This window comes from Lutra lutra, chromosome 3 (assembly GCF_902655055.1).
Source record: "Lutra lutra chromosome 3, mLutLut1.2, whole genome shotgun sequence".
In the NCBI taxonomy this organism is placed as follows: Eukaryota; Metazoa; Chordata; class Mammalia; order Carnivora; family Mustelidae; genus Lutra; species Lutra lutra.
In genome coordinates, this window is record NC_062280.1 from 155031114 (window position 1) to 155052092 (window position 20979).

The following is a 20979-nucleotide window of genomic DNA, read 5'->3' on the forward strand; positions in this document are numbered from 1 at the left end:
AACCCTTTTGCTGATTTCCCTGCTAGACAAACATAAGGCCACTTTACAAAGTGAATAAATTAGTTTCTTACAAAGTAGTGTTCAAAAGAAAAAGTATTTAGGGGAAAAAAAGACAACCAGAAATCTAACTTTTATAAATTCCGGAGTCAGGCAAGATTTTGTATTCAAGGAGCCAGAATCAATTTCCAATGCTTCCTTGTCTTATTCAGTAGCATGAGACGATTTAAAAGGGCAGAGAAAGGGTCAAGTGCATTCCTAAATAGATCAGATTTTAGAAGTATAAAAGAACATGTGTTAGCATTCATCATCTAACAGCCTGAGTGGCACTGAATTCAACGCGGATGGGATGAAATTTGTCATTCATATTTGTATACTGGAATACATCTTTATGCTCATCAAGCTACCTGAGGGATGATACAGATTAAAAAATTGTACAGAACAAATCACTATCCCAGATGCTCTTGCTCTTTGACCAAGACGTTCCTTCCTCTAGGGCAAGGAATGCAGTAACTGGAGGGGCCAGAATAAGCTTTGTGTATAACCAAAGCTGAGTAACTAACCGACCACACTTAATAGCCCCACCACTAGGTTCTAAGCTAAACGCTCTGTTCAATTGGGAAGAAAGGAGAGTACTGAATTAACTGGTATTTAATTCTGGGCTAGAAGTTGTCTTCAATATTACCTTCAGTCCTTGAAAATAACAAGCACAGAAGTACTTAAGAGTGGGTATACCCCTGGGAAGAACTATTAAGATTTCTGAGGTACTTAGGGTCACAGTCTCCTCCCAGAGGCCATTACTACAATTAGACACCAGACTACATAGCTCTCAAGTTTGCAGGAAAAGGAGCAGTAGAAAGACTGTGTGGGAGTCCATCCATCTAACTGCCTGCTATATGCACCAGTTTCCCGCCAACAGAGATTTCCAGCCCACTGCCCGTGGTTAACACATCTCTATTCTTCCGCCAGAGATACCACCCCAATCCCAACGGGCATGGCACCTGAAAGGGGTCGTTCTGCATTCCTCTCACAAGAGGAGAGGACTACAGCCAATTACCAAGACAATGGCATTCCAAGTGACCTAATGCTTAAAAAGTCAGGCCACAGAAAAAGGATCCTGCTGGAATCCTGTTTAGAGAAGTACACCATGGTAAAAATCAAACACCTTCCTCAGTGAAATAATCCCAAATACCAGTTTGAGTTGCCTGAGGAAAAGCAACATCGAGGGAATGGAAAGAAACAATTTTTAAAAACTAGAGTTTTTAAAGGAAGATTCATGATCTAAAGACTGCAGAAAAGATACAGAAAGTACAATACCAAACAGGAAAAGTGGGTAGTGGAGGTTACAGGATGCAAAACACAGAACATGTAAATACCCAGAAACAACATTTTTTGTAAAACTCAGAAGGTCTAAAGCTACACAGCCCTTTCAGTTAGAGTTGAACTCACAACTCAGAGTAGAACAGTCACCCTTATGTAGAAGAAAGGTGCGTAAGATCAATTTTTTTGGTCAAAAATTCTTTAGATGGTGAAACCATCTCACTGAGAATCTAGCTTTAGTGGCACCTGGGTGGCTCAGTCAGTTAAGCGAATGGCTTCAGCTGAGGTCATGATCCCAGGGTCCTGGGATCGAGCCCCATTGGACTCCCTGCTCATGTGCTCACGTTTTCTCTCTCTCTCAAATAAAAACTTAAAGAATCTAGCTTTTAAAAGGACTCCATTTGTTCAATGCTTTAGTTTTTTAAAAACTATGTAAGCACATAGGCATGCCCAGTTACTCGCTATATTACAATCTTCTACAAAAAAGAACATGTGATGAATTATGACAGAATTATAATGTAGGAGTAAGAAAACTCAAAGGGATCCAAGTTCAGGAAGTCTAACAACAGTCTGAGAGAAAAAACAAGAAGCCAAGGTCAAGTTCCTTATTCCTTCTCTGGAAAGCACCTGCCTATCAATTCTCCCCACCATCCATACCAAGACCCAGAGAAGCCAGTAGGGCAGGAAGTGATGGCAAATTCAAGGACACTCGACAGGACCGCAGGTAGTGACTAACAGAGTAAAGAGCTGGAAAACCAATCCAAAAACTTTGGTTCCTATTCCAAAACAGGGAAACCAGAAAAAGTGTCATTTCAAGATTTAGCTTTCAAAAAGAGAGAAATTGCATAACTATTTGTTTAAATGCATGCAATCTGAAAGAGACTACTATAAAACCCATCAGCATTCAAAAATTCAAATAGATCTACGCATGAGTAATTTTCCCTAAAAACTGAAATGTCCAATCCCAGTCAACTTCAAACATGACCCAAAGGAAAAATAGACAAGGCTTATTTTTAAAATGTACAGTTTTATCAAGTGGTACCCTTTTGTAAGATATTTGCAAAGTTAGTTCAAGTTTTCTATGAAGTGGACATTATGTCGATGTTTAGATCACAGACTCCTAAAAAGTCCAACGGGCAGGAGAAAGGAAAGGATAGACATAAAACCCTCAGGTAATTCTGTGGGGTTTCGGCCTTTTTGTAGTAGATCTAAAACTACAAGGGTGACATCCTTAATTTAAAAAAGAAAGAACTTTATTATAAAAAGTTACTGCCTTTTTACTGCTACTTGAAGGTACTGTTTATGTCTGGTTAGCCAAGACACTTTAAAAAAATGTAGCTGTTTGATAGCTACCAGCAATGCTTTTTACTCTGGCTTCTGCTTGGGGGGAAGGAGGAACTGCACCCATCAATCCAGCTCACAAGTAGCACTTGCTGATACCCATACCAAGAAGGGAATGGAAACATTCAATGGAAGCAGATGTGACCACTTTAAAAATAACCTAATACCAACTTTTGTATTTGTACCTCCACACACATACACAGATATCGAAAGCATACAGTTTTAGACCTACTAAAACATTCATACCTAAATGTGATTTTGTGATCTTTAGTTACATTACCTGGTCTATGATTGTATAGGTCTTATTTATGCTTTATGGCAATGGGATAAATCAAACGGGCAATAATTTCAAAAACAGTTCTGTATGCAGAACCATTGGTAAATGGTTCAGGTATGGTATTAAAGCACGTCAGGGCTCCTTTCCCAAGCCAAAAAACTCACCTTTCTTCCTGTGTTCCTACTTTGCTCAGTTTACTAATTCTACTTTCTCCTGAAAAAGTAAGGAACACCTCATATAGATAGGGAGGAATGTTTTCTGTAATGACAATTCCTAGGATGAATGGTCAAGAGGATCACTCTGGAACTAAAAGAGAAAAAGTCTTTATAGGTTTTCTTTTTTTGAATCCTATGTTCTTTTGAAGAAAAAAAAAAAGTAGAAATACAGAACATAGGTCTCTACATTCACATTTAAGCAAGGCATCAAAACTGTCTTTACTGAAGACAATATATGCTGTCAAAAAATAGATCTAGAGCTTGCAGAGCACTGTATGAAATGCTGTAAATATCAAGTGGTCCCTCCCCAGCCAACTTAGTTTACAAGGAAATAAACAACACCAGTTAAACTACAGAATACAAAGCAACATAAAAACCCAAGGTCCACATACACTTAAAAAAAGAAGAAGAAGAAGAAGACAAAGAAGAGAAGAATCCAAGCTGTAGCCCAAGACTTTAAACAAATTTTCTATTTTCTTTCATTGGATATAGCACACTGCAACCAGCAGGAAGCAAAGGATCTGTCCGTTCATGTCATTAGTTACATGGCACCCACTACCAAATGTCAAGCTAATAAGCTCTGATCACTGTCAAAGTCAAATACATGGTACTATTTTAAAAATAATTTTTAGCTGTTGCAATTTAATTTCATCAATTTACATCCTGTAACTAAGTCATTATGACGAATCACTAACGAGGAAAACTTGTAAGATTAAAGCCTCTGAAGGCGCCTGACTCAAACCCAATTTCATCAATGAGACCCTCTCGGCCACCTGGTTTACACCTTGTTTGTGTGCACTAGAACACACCAAGATTTTCTCTGTGAAAGAAGATGACAAGGTCTCGGCCTCTCAACATTCTGACTCAGTAGGTCTAAAGTGGGGCTTAGGCATCCACAGGCTCCAGGTGGCAATGCAGCCACCAGCCCAGGACCCCGTGAGAAACACCACTCTGCACTCCACCACCACCAGCCACAAAATATCCCTTGAGCCCGCACACATTTGAAACTCTCTGTCAGGTGGCTCTCTTAAAAACCAGTGTCCCCGAGGGGCACCTGGATGGCTCAGTGGGTTAAGCCTCTGCCTTCGGCTCTAGGTCATGATCTCAGGGTTCTGGGTTCGAGCCCCGCATCGGGCTCTCTGCTCGGCAGGGAGCCTGCTTCCTCCTCTCTCTCTCTCTCTCTCTGCCTGCCTCTCTGCCTACTGTGATCTCTATCTGTCAAATAAATAAATAAAGTCTTAAAAAAAAAAAAAAAAAAAAAACAGTGTCCCCGAAACAAGCTAAATGAAGGGTACAGGTAGAAGGTACAAGACGCTTTTCAAAGTGAGAAACACTGAGCTGGTACAATTGGAACAGGTCTTACTGCCCTGTAGTGAGAGGCACCAATTAGTACTGTTTTAAGAGAATTCAACACTCTCTAGGGGGTACGGTGAATTATTGCGTCATTTATTCAAATGCTTAGTCTATCCCTAAAGGTACAATAATTCTACCCTGTAAGCATATATTTAGTCCTAAAGGATCAAGGCTTGCTCATTAGATCAAACCAGGACATAACACTATTTGCCTGTCAAAGTAAGTGCCTAATGGGTTACTGACGCAACAAATTTACATCCAAAAGGAAAAATGGATCAAACTTCTTTTAAAAGATGTGGGTGAGGGGCGCCTGGGTGGCTCAGTGGGTTAAAGCCTCTGCCTTCGGCTCAGGTCATGATCCCAGGGTCCTGGGATCGAGCCCCACATCGGGCTCTCTGCTCGGCGGGGAGCCTGCTTCCTCCTCTCTCTCTCTGCCTGTCTCGCTGCCTACCTGTGATCTCTATCTGTCAAATAAATAAATAAAAATCTTAAAAAAAATTAAAAAAATAAAAAAAAAAGATGTGGGTGATGCTATGGTAATGCACTGCTCACACTTGTTTCCAATTCCAGATTATTCCTTTCCACCAAATGCTAACGCGTGCTTTATCCTAACATTATTTCTGGCCCACACACCTGTTTAATGTCAATGCCAATTGTGAAGACCGCAGGAATGTAAAGGTGTAGGACTAATCATGACACTAACCACACCTACAGAACCTAAGGTTCATTTCCCAGGCAACGATACAACATACCTAGATGTGAAAATATTCAAGGACTCCATATTTAACAGCTCAGAAACGTCCAAAAATAATACTGAAGCTTTCATAGCACCGAGGATAAGAGTAGAGCTGGTTCTTTGATAACATAAAGAAAAGCTTTTGACTGGCTTTTCATGCGGTCATATTTTTAGTCCCCGGTAGAGAAAGTGAGACATGTTAGGGACAGGTGAGAATGAGTAAAATCTCTCCAGCTTCTTTTGATCTGTTCATTTATTCAAAACCAAACCGTGCCTACCTCAGAAAAATAAACACCAGGCCATTACCCCAGTCTTCTCTACTCTCACCCGCCAGAAAATCTAACCTCCCTTCTCCATAATTCCTCCTTTGGGAAAGGAGAGTCCTCGAGATACATTAGCTTTCAGGAGGGACATCAGCCAAGCATTTATAGAAGTGAAAAAATTAATTTCTAAGAAAACTCAACATTTTCAGAAGGATCAAAAGGCAGCAACGGAACTGCTAGAAAACCACCACCTCTCTAGAAAAACCAATTATCAAATTGTTACTTGAACTTCTTTCCTAGATGACACAACACAGGAGCTGGGCACCTAACAAGTCTCTCTCTTTTTTTTTTTTTTTAATTCTAACTCAACTCCAGTGTTCTTTTTCCTTCAGTAAACTTCAATGGTGAGGAAAAATGAAAGGAAAAACAGAATGGCTAATTCTAGTAATAGCTTGAACTTATTTTAATACCTATTTTAAGATGTTCTCCTCAGCCATTCCAGTTCTTTTCACGTCTACTACCACATCAAAAACTCCTACACAATGGGTCCAAGAAAAGGCAATTCAAATCTCTGAGCAGCTCTACAAGTCGATTTGGTTCTAGGTCACCAGAATCCATGACCTTTATAGTCATCTGGAGAATGCTGAAAAGTATTTAAAGTATTCACTGCCAAAAATGGTCCTAGAGTACCTTGAAGCTTATCTAAACTAAGTTTAGATAAGTTGTTTCTGAGCATGAGTCAGTCTCCTAGAGGTCTTATCCAGACACCAAGGCAGCCTGAATATTCCCACAGCTAACACAGCACCATGCATCACTTCTTATCGGTTCAAGAAGGATTTTGTTTTTTTACATTCTAGCATCGCCATAAGGAAATTAAGTTTTGTTGAACCTTTTTAGAGAAGGATTTGGTGAAATAAATCCTATGTTCACATTCTTTAACCTAGTAATTCTACTTCTAGAATTAGAAAATAAAAACAGAAGTGTGTACACAGATGTTTGTTACTATAGTTTATCTTAAATACCTAGAATTGTCATCAACCTAGAACTTCCCAGAATATGGGAATGATTATATAACTATAGTCCTGCCATTTGGACTATAATTACATAGGAAAGTGCATACAATTGTTACATGAAAAAAAAAAAGATGCATTTAAAATTGCATATGCAATATAATTCCGACTCCGCTAATAAACACTCCTATGGGAAAAAAAAGACAGGAACTATTTTTAATTTTATATATCCGGATTGTGGGATTTGGAGCAACTTTTTCCCCCACATTTTCCTCTATATTCCCAGTTGTCTAGAATAAGCTTATTTATTTTTATAATGAGAAAAGCTTTTTTACATTACTATGGGTAACACTTTCCATACCAAGCAGAAAATATAGATTTTATTTTCAAATAATAATTTGAATCAAATCAAATCAAAAAATAATTTATTTTCAAATAATAATGTATGAAGTTAAAAAAATCTAAAAAATCTAATATTGTAAACACAGACTGGGTTTTTTAATGCATATTTGCAAATATGTCAGAATACATTAAGCACATTATTCACTGGTTTTGTAATTCACATATATAAATTAACCAATTTCAAAAAGCTCCTTGGTTTTGTGAATTATTGATGTTGTCAACCTGCTGGAGACTTAATTCCAAGAAAAATATACGAATCACTACATCACAAGCACAAATCCTTTTGACACAAATTCAATTTCTGTGGCAATAACATATTGACTTAGCTTTATTTTTCTATTTTATGACACTTATTAATGGCAGAGATAAAAGAAATCTATCATTTTTCTTTATTGTAAATGTAAACGATCTCATGCTATGTTAAGAATGTTAAGGTAAATACCACTCACCTGGTAACTTTTTCATGCAAAGAAGGACATGGTACCAAAATAAAACAGGATTTAGGATTTTAAGCAAAAACCTAATCTCCTACTCCTAATCGTCCTACTGCATGATTAGGCTGCTAACATGGGGCAAGACAGTATGTCAAAAATGAAGAGGACTCAGTCCCTGCCCAGAGAAGCTTAAAGCCAAAAGAGCAGCAAGACAATAACCGCGGTGAGAGACAGTGAGGGCAGCACACATCAGAGCTGTTCAATGGCGACCAGAAGGAAAAGCAATCCCTCCTTGCTAACTGTATCTGGTTAAATACATGCTCTTAACAGGCAAACATTATAACCAAGATGGAAGACTGAAGTCACATTCATCTTCAGCCATGATTCGGGGAAAACCTGAAACAGAAAATTTCCTCTTCCTACAGCATAACAGAATCTGAAGGCAGGCACTCAGCAAATGTTTATTAAACATTACTATATTCTTGACAAGGAGTACACTGGTAAATAAAACAAGGACTCCCGTCCTAAAGGAACTTTCCTTCTCTTGGGGAAGAGGCCATAAACACCATAAATAAGTTACAGAGGATGTTAGAAGGTGACGCTTGTTATGCTAAAACGAAAAGCCAAGCAAGGCGAGGGGAGGCTAGGAAGCCAGGCGGGAGCGACTGCAGTTTGCAATTTTAAATGTGGGGAACTGGGCCGGCAGAGGTCTGACAGGGAGTGTGGAACTGGAGCAGAACTGGAGCAGAGCTGAAAGCGGACTAAGGGGGTTGCTGTGTGGACATGGAAGAAAGCAGCTCAGAGAAAAAGCAGCCCCCAGAATGGAGCAAGTCTGGGGCGCTCAAGGAACAGGGACCAGCACGCTACAGCAAACAAGTCAGAAGAAAGGGAGGGAGCCGCAGCAGGTGGACACCGGAGCACTTTAAGGCTAGGGGCTTTTTTATTCCTCTTAGGGAACAGTCACAAATACAAAAAGTACAAAAACATGCTATGAATAATCAACTTAACCAATAAACAACAGTTGAATACAAGAGATACAAGACGCGCCAGACGGAATGCCCCAGAGGGAATGGAAGGAACAGTGGCTGTTCTCAACCATTTCCTTCAGGGCTCCTTAAGGGGCTTGTTGCCAGGCGTTATTTACTAAGAAGTATTAGAAATACTCTCAAAACACTGTAAAGCCCACAAAGGCAGTTTTTGGACCAACTCAGCTAGTTCTACTGCATTAACAAAACTTTTCAAATATAGGACTAGAGGATGGGGGGGGGGGGCGGGTGCAGAAGTAGTCAAAGGAATAGCCAAGCATGTTTGGAGAAAGGAAAGTTAGAAAAAATTTTTAGTTACAGCAGTTTAATTACAACATAACCCCTCACACCCCACAGGAATCTGAGCCCCAGCCCTAGGGAGTCCTCCCCAAGGGGTCAACAAAGAGCCAAGTGCCCGCAGATATCTGAGTCCCGCCACAGGGTCCCTCTCAGGCAGCATCCCCTCTTTGCCCTTTCCCCTCCAACACTTTTGTAAGCAATTCCCCTGTTAGATTGTTCCACCAATGTTTTTATTTCTTGTCTGGGCTCTGACTGAGAGGCTGTCCTGGTCCCGTCCTTCTCCATACCCGTGCTCCTGCCGTTTGCTACTCAGTTGGCTACTCGGTTCCTTCACATATTCACCTTTCAAACATCACCTGCTTCCTGAAGGTTCTAACTTATCCACAAGCACACCTCTTCCATGACTGTTATATAGTGCCCTGCGTTCCCCAGCAGGAGGCTAACACCCTGGGTCCTAGAAGCCAACTCACCTAGATTGGAATCCAGCTCGGATAGGGATCAGCTGTGTGACCCCAGGCACTGAAACTCCCTGAACATCAGTTTCTCCTGGTACCAATTCAGTAGGAAGCGTCTGTCCTCACAGGCTTGTCTGAAGCCTTAGTTGAAAAAAATCACTACAAGTTCCCCTCCTTCCCACACTAACATCCCCACCAGCATTGATAAGGGAGCAGAAGGCTGGCTGAGGACAAAGCAAAAGGCTGATACCTCGCAACATCCCCCTCACCCCCATTACTCCAGGGTGGGACAAATGTGACATTCTTTAGGAATCTCCCAACTATCTTGATGTTAATGGCTTGCCAAAAGGGAAAAGACAACATTGATCAAGCCACAAGACCTCCAGTATCCCGGCACCTAGTAGGCCTTCTTTAGCATATGAAAGCGCCATTGAAACCTCCCTTTCCCTCACCTTCCCCCAACCGCAGGGTACATAACCTGCCATCCCTCACAACCCCGGGCAGCAGCTCTTCCTGCCCACGGGTCCTATCCCTGTGCTTTAATAAACCACCATTTTGCACCAAAGATGTCTCAAGAATTCTTTCTTGGTCGTCGGCTCTGGACCTTGCCCCACCGAACCTCACCTAGATTCTAGAACTTCATCAGTATCACCTTGGTTCAGGTCACCATCATTCTCCTTAAAACCACATCCAACAGTCTCCCCTCACTGGGGGCCGAAATCATTCTCTAATCCAGTTAAATCCATTTGTTACTGCTGTAAATGTGTGCAGGTCCCCTCCCCAGAGTGGGCATAGGCTCCTGAGAGCAGGATTTTTGTCATGGTCATTTTGCCAGCAGCTCTATTTGCTGGGTGTCATTTATACTGGACCATTCTCTTGACAGCTGCTGAGGCCTCGCAATGTTGTCATTTTTCTTTGGGGCTGAGAACTCAAGCAGTGGCAGTTTCCCAAGGCCATGCCTAGAGCCTGGGCCTCAGGACAGGGACAGCTAGCTGGGTGAATGAGATGGAGGTAAGCAGACCTGAGTAGGTACTGCATGAATAAACCTGTGGTGGGGGTGGGAGGTGTCACCCTTCATTATCAGCAAAAAATGATAAGCCCACCACTCTTCATCCAAAGCTCTTTGTTTACAATTCCCTTGGGTCACTGATCATTGTTTGCAGTTTGTGTTTATGTCTTTGGTTTTCTTTTTGTTTTGTTTTGTTTTGTTTTTACTATGCCAAGGACTTTGGTTCTTCCTCATCTTTGAATGCCTAGACCTAGTACAGGGAACACTGTAGGTCAATGGTTTTCAACCTGACCATACCTGAGAATCAGCTGAAGAGTTTTTGTTTTCTTTTCTTAACATTCCAAACCAACTGAATCAGAATATCTGAAGGTAGAGCCTGTCACAAGTACTTATAAAGCCTGTCACGACTACTTGTGACTCTAATGGGCAACCAGGGTTAAATGGATAAAGATGTTTTAGATAGATAGACAGATAGATACACACACAATGGAATACTATGCAGCCATCAAGAAAATGAAATCTTGCCATTTGCAACAACATGAATGGAACTAGAAGGTATTAAGCTAAGTGAAATAAGTCAATCAGAGAAAGACAATTATCACATGATCTCTCTGATATGAGGAACTCGAGAAACAAAACAGAGGATCATAGGGGAAGGGAGGGGAAAATGAAACAAGATGAAACCGGAGAGGGAAACAGAGGTAAGAGACTCTTAATCTCAGGAAACAAACAGCGTTGCTGGAGGGGAGGGTGTGGGAGGGATGGGGTGTCTGAATAGACATTGGAGAGGATATGTGTTATGGTGAGTGCTATGAACTGTGTAGGACTGATGAACAGCAGACCTATACCCATGAAACAAATAATGCATTATATGTTAATTAAAAAAAAAAAAAAAACTAGCTTGGACAAGGTCTTCTGAGCTCAGTCTTCCAGTGCCAAGACTATCATCAAGGAATCTCCAAAGACCCACATGTCGATATGGTAGATACTCGTTGGCTTCTCTGCCTCATGCACAGAACCCCTTCTCTATGTCAGCGGGGTGGACCCAGCAGGCTTCATTGTTCTCTGTGAGCCAGGCCTGACCACAGATGTGAGCAGAGCTCAACCCCCACACCCACCCAGAGCCAACCAGATCCTCACTCTACCAAAAAATCTGGATTTGGGATTCGGAGATGAGAATGAGAATCTGTTCTCGCATGGGTCGAGAGCATGTAGGTCTGGAACTGCGAGGCTCTGAGCTTGGCTGTGTGAAGATCACAGACACAGAAGCTGTGCTCTGTAGAGACACAACAATGGAACAAATGCCTAATGAGAAGCAAAACAAGGCTGTCTGACCCCTGAAAAGAGAGAATGACAGAAGTTGCCGCTCTCAGTTCTTGATTCCAAACCCTTGGGAAGATCAGCTACATTTACTACGCTTGATCCAAGAATATACCCCCCTGTGTCTTTACAACTGCCCTTTCCATTTTCAAACTAGATATTGTATGGGGGTCTGTTTCTTTAAGTCAAAAAAGGCTCTGACTGAGACAAAACCCAAGACCCTCAGTACCCAGATGCTGTAGCCCACCTCATCATAATCACCACCACTTCCTGAGCACTCTTCGTAATTACCAACACACCCAACAATCCTATTAATTAGCCATTATCCCCATCTTAGACATCAGAAAATGAAATGTCAGAGAAGTGATTTATTTGCCAGAGTGAAAAGTGATCAGGCTGGAAATGGACCCTCAGTCCCTGTGACTCCAAAATCCAGGCTCATTCCCCTTCCCTAAGTCCCCACTGCTACGATGGGACAGCTGCTGTTGCCAAATCTAGGGAGGTCTCACAGTGGAAATAAAGCAGCTTCTGAGGCAAAGAAATTTGAAAATGAAACGTTAACAAGAAAAACGAGCACAATTCCAACTGGGTGATTATTAAGTGTTATAACACTGACCACAAAGTTACACCTTAAAAGTTCTGGTGAGTAAGTATAACAAGCTGGGGGGAACAAGGGGCAGATTGTGATTTTTATAAACTAATAAGAATATGTTTGTTTGTTTTTAAGATTTTACTTATTTATTTGGGAGAGAGAGAGCATGAGTGTGGGAAGGGGAAGAGGAAGAAAGAGTGTGAACGCAGGAAGAGGAAGAAGGAGAAGCAGACTCAACCCTGAGGAGGGAGCCCAAGTAGGGGCTCGATCCCAGGACCCCCCAGGGTCATGACCTGAGCTGAAGTCAAATGCTTAACCCACTGAGCCACCCAGGTGTCCCAAGAATGTTTTGCTAGGGATTTTTCCCCATTTATGTCTTTTTTTTTTTTTTAAGTTTTTTTTTTTTTTTTTTTTGACAGAGAGAGATCACAAGTGGGCAGAGAGGCAGGCAGAGAGAGAGAGAGAGGAGGAAGCAGGCTCCCGGCAGAGCAGAGAGCCCCATGTGGGACTCAATCCCAGGACCCTGAGATCATGACCTGAGCTGAAGGCAGAGGCTTAAGCACTGAGCCACCCAGGTGCCCCTCCCCATTTATGTCTTAAAGTTGCTCTCTTAAGGGTTTAATAGAGATGAAGTAGTTTTATTTCTAATTTGTAGAATTTAAACTGCAGTATATACCACAAGCCTTAGAAAACCATGCCATCCCAATTCAGACTAAAATATAAGTCACAAAAATATCCACATTCAAGAAAAAGCACACACACACACACACATCCAAATCAAAAATTACAGGGCAACATCAATCAAAGAAAATTAAGTATTTTTAATTCTTTTTTTTTTTATTTTTTATTTTTTTTTCTTTTTTTTAAGATTTTTATTTATTTGACAGACAGATCACAAGTAGGCAGAGAGGCAGGCAGAGAGAGAGAGGAGGAGGAGGCAGGCTCCCCGCTGAGCAGAGAGCCCGATGTGAGGCTCGATCCCAGGACCCTGGGATCATGACCCGAGCCGAAGGCAGAGGCCTTAACCACTGAGCCACCCAGGCGCCCGAGTATTTTTAATTCTTGATGAAGTGTGAGCTCTATAATAACTAAATCGCCGAAAACTTTTCTTTCATAATTTGATTATTACTTTTTGTTACTAGTGTCTACATTGGTTCCTCACTGCAAATGAGCCCAAAGGATGAGTGCATATTACAAGGTTAACATCTGAAAAACAGAAAAAAGAGCACAATCCCAACTCTTATACCCAGTCCTAGTATTATGCATAAAATATAGTTCATTTTACATTTCTTCTAGAAACATTACCCAAGCTGGTTATACAGTTAGCATCTAAGCTAAGCCAACACCACGGTAGGTCTGGCCCCAAAAGACCTACAATACAGGTCAGCAGCCCTGAAGGAGTTGACAACCCAAAAGGCTCTAGAGAAAAAAATAAAGAGCCTGGGTCACTTATTTTCTCTTTCTGGTGATTCAAAAAATAGTATCACAAAGTAACAGTCCTGAGAGGGCTACCCATACTGAAATACAAAGTTTCCTCATCTTAATGCTTTTCTTTGCACTTGTCATCCTGAGGTATCCAGAAAGATCAATCCCTGAATGGATCAGATAGAGAGCAGCCCAATACTGCACCAAATCTGCACCGTGGCATATCATGGCACAATGAATTTCCAACACAAGGCATTCTATGTTCAAAACATTAGGTTTTGGGGCACCTGGGTGGCTCAGTGGGTTAAAGCCTCTGCCTTCGGCCCAGGTCATGATCCCAGGGTCCTGGGATCGAGCCCCGCATTGGGCTCTCTGCTCAGCCGGGAGCCTGCTTCCCTTCCTCTCTCTCTGCCTGCCTCTTTGCCTACTCGTGATCTCTGTCTGTCAAATAAATAAATAAAATCTTTAAAAAAAAAAAAGTTAGGTTTTGAACACACCAATTTCTGCAGTCAGGCTGCAAGCTCAAGCAACTTCAGCCTAATTGCCCTTGGCAATCTTCCAGCGATACCAAAATCCAGCTCTAACAACATTAGCCCAAGTATATTTGCAAAGTACTTCTAAAAGTCCATGGTTCCATGTTGATAATTCCACTATTCAAGGACACCAATAAAACAGGTCAACAAGTATTATGGGGAAGTGCTCAGCTGACAGCCACAGCCATGAGAAGGCGCCCAATGATCCTAATAAACTAGTGCAAATTATTCAGGACTGCAGATCCCACAAGGGTGTGAAGATAATCCTCCCCTATTTCTTTTCTTTTTGAGATATCAATGACACTGAACATTGTGTAAGCTAACGGTGCCCGAAGTGTTGATTTCATACATTTATATATTACAGTGACTACCACCATTGCGTTAGCTGATACCTTTGTCATATCACGTAATTATCACTTATTTTTTGTAGTGAGAACATTTGAGTTCTGGTCTCTTAGCGATTTTGTAGTAGATGATACAGTATCGTTTAATCACTATGCTATGCACTGGAGATCTTGAACTTATGTGTTAGTTGGAAGTTTGTAGCCTTTAATATCTCTCCAGTTCCCCCATCCTTCCCACCGCCCTGGGCCTTGGTAACCATCATTCTTCTCTCTTCTCTGTACAAGTTTGGCTTTTTTAGATTCCACACTGTAAGTGATATCATACAATATCTATCTTTCTATATCTGGCTTATCTCATTAAGCATAATGTCCTCCAGGTCCATCCATGTTGTTGCAAAGGACAGGATTTCCTTTTTTCATGACTGAAAAATATTCTATTGTGTGTCTATACATAGAGCATCTTTTCTTTGTTCATTCGTCTGTTGACAGACATTTAGATTGTTTCTATATCTAGGCTATTGTGAATAATGCTGCAATAGACATGGGAGTGCCATGTCTCTTCAAGATCCTGACTTAATTTCCTTTGGATATATATATCCTGTGGAACTGCTGAATGATATGGTAGTTTTATTTACAATTTTTTGAGGAACCTCCACACTGTTTTCCACAGTGGCTGAACCAATTCACAGTGCCACCAACAGTACAAAGGGTTCCCTTTACATCCTCACCATCATTTGTTACCTCTTGCCTTCTTGATGACAGCCCTTCTAATGGGTGTGATCTCACACCTGGTTCTGTCACTGCTGATGCTGTTTGGCTCATAAACCTATCGCTGATGGTGGCATCAGGGGCTATGAAAGTGCACCATCTTGGCCAGAATAAGATGTGCATGTTCTCCAAAGGGGGTAAATCATCACATCACTATCAGGGAAGCTGACTTATCAGAGAAGATGCTAAGGGGCGGCAGAACAGAATATCTCATCACAGAAAGTCCTCCTGAAAAACACTAATCTAGGTAGTAAAAGCTAAGGAAATAGATAAGCTCAGGCCGAAAGGAGGTATAAACTGGAAGAAGATGATTGGAGACAGTACTTGGGAACACTAATTTAAAATGATGCAAAGAAAGATGAGCAAAGATCAGAAGAGAAGTACATATATATCATGGCAAAGCTTTCAAGAAGCTAGAGGTTGGTGCTAATCCTATGAAGTAAGTCAAGTAAGATGAAGTTTGAAAATCAGCCACCAGGTTGGTAATTGTGGATCTGCCAAAGCAATTTCAGTGGAACGAACAGAGGCAAAGGAAGGTTGAGGAACCAATGGGAGTTGGCTGAATCCCTCCTCAACAAGAACACTCTACCCTTCACCACTGCCATCATACTAGCAGCAACAGGCTAAGTCCTATTTAAAACTTATGTGTCAACCCTCATTCTAACACGCTTAATCATCATATCCAATGTACCATATAGGTTCCCAACCTGGAGATGAAGAAACAAACAAAGAAACACAGTAATTTTCCAAGGTCACACAGCTGTCAAATACAGAACCAGGATTTAAATCCAGGTTATTTCAGAACCTGAGTCCTTCAAGATGACTTAAAACAGACTCCTTGGTAACACTTCCCACTTGTTGGTTCACACCTCTCTTCATACCAGACTGAATGGGAGCCTCTCGAAGACAAGGACCGAATTGTATCTACCTGTGCTCTACTTGGTATAAAGAGCATTCACGTATTTACTGAATAAATAAAAAGAACTAACTGACTAGAAGGGAAGGAAGCAGAGCATAGTATTTAGAGGGGGAGAAGGGTCAAGAGAAAGTCAGAGATGGAGGCTGTTTGGTTTTGCTTCTGCTTTTTCTTTTATAATGGGAAGCACCGGAGCATTCTTAGAGATTGCAACCTATAAAGAGTGAAACACACCTAATCGAATGGGACTGGATCAAGAACAGGGGTGAAGGGATTAACCTTGAACAGGAAAACAGACATTTCTTCTGTGGATACTGGAGGGGGAAAGGAGGAAGAGCTGCAGATAGAGAAGATTACAGGTGCAGACAGCAGGAAATTGAGCAAGTTCAAGCAAAACGGCTTTTATTTTCTATCCAAAGAAGGTGTCAAGGAGAGTGCGAAGAGTCAGGGGTAACCATCTCTAAGATCTTTTAAAGGAAAGCGGTGGAATGTTCCTATGTAGATACAAGTGGGTATTTTACACATACACACAGAATATCATTAAAGGATACAAAAGAAATTAATAGAAGTCACCACGGCCACCATTTGGGAACAAGCTGATTTGGTGGTCTGGGACGTAAGGAAGTCTCCGAGCGAGACTGTACTCTTCCACTGCTGGTCTTTTTAAGAGGTGCATACATTACTTTTTCAATTTAAAACACTACTCACAACAAAAAGGAATCAGGCCCATAGCAAAGGTACAGAGAGTAATGATAATGGTTTAGCATAAATGTTAATAGAAATAGAAAAGGTAACCAGAGAGGTAGTTCAAAGCCAGGGCTCTGGAGTTAGACCTGACTGCTGGTATCCATCACCCCCATCCCCAGCTGTGGCAGCTCAGAAAAGGCCCCAAACCCCTCTCCTCACCTCAGTCCCATCCCATCCAAAACCAGGGTGATGAGAGTGCTTCCTTCAAAGCAGTGAATTAGGATTAAGTGATTAAGATAGCGCCCAGCCCACTGGGAGAGCGATTGTGATGATGATGATTATCTCCAGGTTTGAGGACCCAGCCAATCAGCCGGACCCACAGATACAGAATGTAAGGAAATCAGTTCACAGAGCTGGGAGGGTTTCCACCTCGAGGTAGCAGCCCGCTTCAAGAACCAGGGAGCCTGTAGGGTTGCTGCAGGCTTGGCCATCAGCGCCAGTGGTCAAGGAAACCAGAGATTGTACTACTTATTTACCGTCTACCCTATGGCAGGCTTGAGGAGGTAAGGAATGCGAAGCCGTCCTAGTTCAAAAGTGCTAGGGTTACTTTTGTGGAGTATGGGTATTGTGTGGAGCAGAAGTCGGCAGGAAACCGACAGGGAAAGAGAGGTCAAGGGGCCGGAGGTCTAGATGAAACAGAAAGGAGGGGTGTACGCCCAGGAGCCAAACCTCTTGGTGTGTTCCCCACTCCAGGCTGAAAAAAATGCTCAAAAATGCTGCCAATAACTGAGATCCCATCACATCTCCTTTCAAATGACCAGCCCTAGAGGATTCAACACTTCAGGTGAGATTCCCCCTTACTCCTGTATCTGAGAAAAAATTAAGAGTAAAACTCACAATAGCTGTCATGTATTAACTGCTAAGCATGTACCCAAGCTACTGAAGCATCCATTACCTCAACTCATCCTCCCAACAAGCTACAAGTGGCCGTGCTGTGGTTATCTATTCCATTTTACAGATAGGAAAACTGAGGCACAGAAGTTCATTGATTTGCCCAAGGATACACTGCCATATTTGAATCCATCCTATGCCCTCTTTACCACAGTAGGGCTTGAAAGCCACATTGCTGGCCCCTGGAGGAGCCTGAATGGGCAGGCTCAGTTCTCCAGTGACCCAGATATGTTTCTGGTAGCCTTTACATGTCCTTCCCCACCACCACTGAAATCTTTTATAAAAAGAAATAGACATTGAGGGTATATCAATAACGTTTAAATCTAAATTAATCATGAATAGATAAATGAACCAGGTGGTGTAAGGTTACAGGAGTAATTTTGCATAGATTTTCAATTAGCCAAGCGTTCACAGACCTACTGTAGTAAGCTCAAGCCTATGCCAAGCTTTGCAGAGAGAGAAAGTGACTTCCAAAAGCTCACAGACATGTGCATAATGTAAGTGAAAACAGGTTCAAGATAACATATCAGTAATAGCAAAATAACACCTTCAGAAGAGAGGCTGAATAAGGGTTTGAGCATGGTTTTAATTGGAGACCATCACCTTTTATAAGGAAATGAAACTGTCACATTGAATTTCTGATTGCAGATTATGTGCATTCTGGTTCTCATGTTCATTTCTCAGATTGTCAGATTTTACATTAGAAATGAATCGTAATTGTCCTTACAAATTGCATTCTCCCCAAGGATTTGATCAACACAACAGTTTAATAGTATAGTACAGTCCATAATTAATGTCACCAATTTGTAAATCCTACTTAAAAATTGAATGTTACAAAGTTACATTTTCTGATGCCCAAATAAACAACCTACCTCAGGAAAATGCAGCAATTACAGGATAAACTCCCCACATCCTGGGAAGATACTTTATAATAAAATAAGCCAAATAAATGCACTACTATAGATCTAATAATTAGACTAATCCATGTATCTCACTAAGAGTTTCAAGAAATTCTACATCATAACTCCAAAAGAAGCATGTACTTTTCTTTTTTAACTTCCAGAATAACCTAGAATTAATGATAATTTCCTTGGAGAGCTGAACAGGTAGTTAGCCATATTTAACCCATGAAGGTCCCTCATGAAATAAATAAAAAGCCCTGTAAACAGCCCCTACCTCAAAGAAGTGAAGAGCAAAGATTACAAGGAAACTGATAGGAAAGGAGAAAACAGACATTTCAATAGCGTTTACAAAATTTCATTTCTGACACTCACTGTGAGTACATGGTGTTCTATATTTCTTTTGTTTTATATATATATATATATATGGAATATATATAAGGAACATATATATATAAGGAATATATATAAGGAATATATATATATGTGTGTATATATATATTTTTTTTCTTTTTTTTAATTGCAAGGGAAGTGTCTTCCCTCAATAAACTATTAAGAAGTAAACTGGGTTTTTTGTGTTTTTTTTTTATTTTATTTATTCATTTGACAGAGATCACAAGTAGGCAGAGAGGCAGGCAGAGAGAGAGGAAGAGAAGCAGGCTTCCTGCTGAGCAGATCCCAGGACCCTGAGATCATAACTTGAGCTGAAGGCAGAGGCTTTAACCCACTGAGCCACCCAGGCGCCCCAAGAAGAAGTAAACTATTTTGAAGCACACTGTATACATCCTTCACAACTGAGAAATACTTACTAATCACTTTGAGCTCATTGCTAGATGAAGAACTAAAGGTACAAAACCTTTGCCAGGTTCCAGTACTCAACTAACTTCTTAAGTCACCTCTTGGATTCCTCAAACTGAGTCTGCTGATCCCTTCTCGGACTCTCCAGGTCCAGACAATTTTTTAAATATTGTATTTTTCCGAGATTATCTTAAACATTTGAAGGAAAATAAGCATCATCTGGACAATCTGAATGACCATTCTACACCATGGTCCTTCCATCAGAAGTGTGGCTTCTGGTGGCCACACTTGCATGCGTGCGTGTGGGCATGTAGGCGTGTCTGTGTGTGTGTGCCTTTGTACACCACAAAAGGGTACTAGAAGAAGGCCAAACAACAGCAATCACACTACCTAGGTTTTCATGATCTCCTCTACTTAGGAAGAATTCCATTCCAAAAGGTCGTCCATAATTCCAAAATGTCCCTATTCAAGGAACCAAATACTCAGAGCTATGGCAAGGTTAATTTCAAGAGAAAAATGAATATAGGTGCTGGTGGTCTTGGTTCTGATTCTTTCCGCTCCTTTTCATCAATTTCATACAGTTGAGTAGAAAATATCTACATATGGCTACATTTTTTTTTATCATAACCAGTGATTATATCATAATCACTACTTCACCCGAAGCCTCAAGTTAAGATCTTGTGAAAAAGACAATAATGGTAGATGACAGGTCTCTACCAATAGTGTGGGACTGAGTCTTTGGCTTTATCACTGTCCTCTGCTTCCTCAGCCTCCGGGATTCCACTTCCATCCAAAAGTCAAGCTGACAAAAAGGAAAATAGCAAACTATACACATATCTTCTCACTGTTAAGTCCAACAATGATGACTTAATTTCAGCAAAACATCATCATCAATCACATTAAATTAATGTTGTTATTCATTTGAATTTTATTGGTTTTATAGTTTTGTTTCAGGTTTTATGTGAAAATCTGTTTGAGTTTCATAGTTGTAAAAAGAGCCACAAACATAAGGAGTCATATTTTTAGCTTATATCTATGCATATATAAGTAACATTATTTTTATTATCATTCTAGTCCACACTGGAGCATCACAAGGATTTGTTTCCTAAGTTTGAGGTTGTTGCCTTCGTGGGTTTCTTTTCTAAGTTTTATCTGCATGCAAGTGTCATAGTTTCATGATCCCCATTTTACGTATAAAAACATAATGCCTAGAAAGTTCAAGAACCTTGCTCTGACTATGCAGCCATCACAACCAGAATCCTGCATCAACCTGAATGTTACCCAGCACCCCAGGAAAAGAACTGAGAATGGCAGGACTCTGCTCCTGCCACACACAATATGAGGAAAAAGCCTGACCCTGTGAAAAGTTTCCAGTATAGGAAAGTAATTCAAATACACAATGTAATATCCCCAAGGCCCTAAAACCTAGAAAACAGTGCCCTACTACTATTGCTACTGATGATGACAGCAAGAGCAATCCTATAAATGGCAAAGACTGACATTGGAATTACAATGAGCTAGGTACCATTCCAGGCCTATCACACAGTAGCTTCTAATCTTCCCAACAATCCCATCTTACACGTGAGGAAACAGAGGCCCAGAGAGAAGG

The 20979-nt window shown here is 41.0% G+C and overlaps 1 protein-coding gene across 4 annotated transcripts in view; it reads right to left on the bottom strand.

The window, feature by feature from the left end:
* The window catches only part of DIAPH3 (diaphanous related formin 3), a 510449-nt gene that overhangs the window by 481830 nt on the left and 7640 nt on the right, over nucleotides 1-20979 (bottom strand). The window lies entirely within an intron of this gene.